This window comes from Myotis davidii, unplaced genomic scaffold (assembly GCF_000327345.1).
Source record: "Myotis davidii unplaced genomic scaffold, ASM32734v1 scaffold62, whole genome shotgun sequence".
Taxonomy (NCBI): domain Eukaryota; kingdom Metazoa; phylum Chordata; class Mammalia; order Chiroptera; family Vespertilionidae; genus Myotis; species Myotis davidii.
The window spans coordinates 1,953,324-1,953,828 of record NW_006295180.1 but is presented as its reverse complement, the minus strand read 5'-3'; positions in this window follow the sequence as shown (position 1 = coordinate 1,953,828).

Below are 505 nucleotides of genomic sequence, written 5' to 3'. Positions count from 1 at the left end.
GTAGAGTAGACCATTAAAAATATATTTTATTCATTGAAGCAAAGACACCAAATGTTACCAATAGTTACTTCTGGATAGATTATAGGTGATTTCTAACTTCGTCTAGATTTTTTTTTGGGGGGGTTCCCCAAAATTATCTGCATAATTTTTATTTTAATAGGAGTCTCCTTTGTTGGAACAATTTAAAGAGGCTGAATGATACCCACGGATAACCCTCACCAGAAGGCCTGGCCAGGAGCTACAGTCTTGCTGCGTTCCTTGGAAGTCTGAGTGTTTGAATCTCACAGAATCTGGACTGAGGACCTGGTTCACCAGTGACGTCGCCACGGACAGGCAGTGCGCCTGGGGAGCGGCTGGACCTCTCTCAATCTGGTTTCACCTTAGTAAAAAGAACATAACCGCCTGGACTGGCCCCACTCCAGGCTTTGCTGTGCGGGTCAGCGGCTGGTGTCACGCCGGCGAGCGCGGTTTGCAAAGCCAAAGCCCGGGGCGTTCGGGATAGTCG